This window comes from Entelurus aequoreus, linkage group LG01 (genome assembly GCF_033978785.1).
Source record: "Entelurus aequoreus isolate RoL-2023_Sb linkage group LG01, RoL_Eaeq_v1.1, whole genome shotgun sequence".
NCBI classification, from domain to species: Eukaryota; Metazoa; Chordata; class Actinopteri; order Syngnathiformes; family Syngnathidae; genus Entelurus; species Entelurus aequoreus.
In genome coordinates this window covers 101,311,583-101,311,837 of record NC_084731.1, presented here as the reverse complement: position 1 = coordinate 101,311,837, position 255 = coordinate 101,311,583, and positions in this window count along the sequence as shown.

Below are 255 nucleotides of genomic sequence, written 5' to 3'. Positions count from 1 at the left end.
GTGGACAAAATGAGACAGAAAAAGAAGTGGCATAAAAACACGTCCTAGAAAGTCGGAGAAAGTTATATATGTAAACAAACTAAGGTGAGTTCAAGGACCGCCAAAATTAGTAGGACAAAACGGCGCTCGCCAAATACTCGACTCGGTGAAGCATGTTTAATATACAGTGTGCTTTATAACAATTAGGGAGGTTTGTGTCATGTTTGTCCTCCTACAAAAACAATATTAAAACAAAAATATATATTTTTTCCCCTC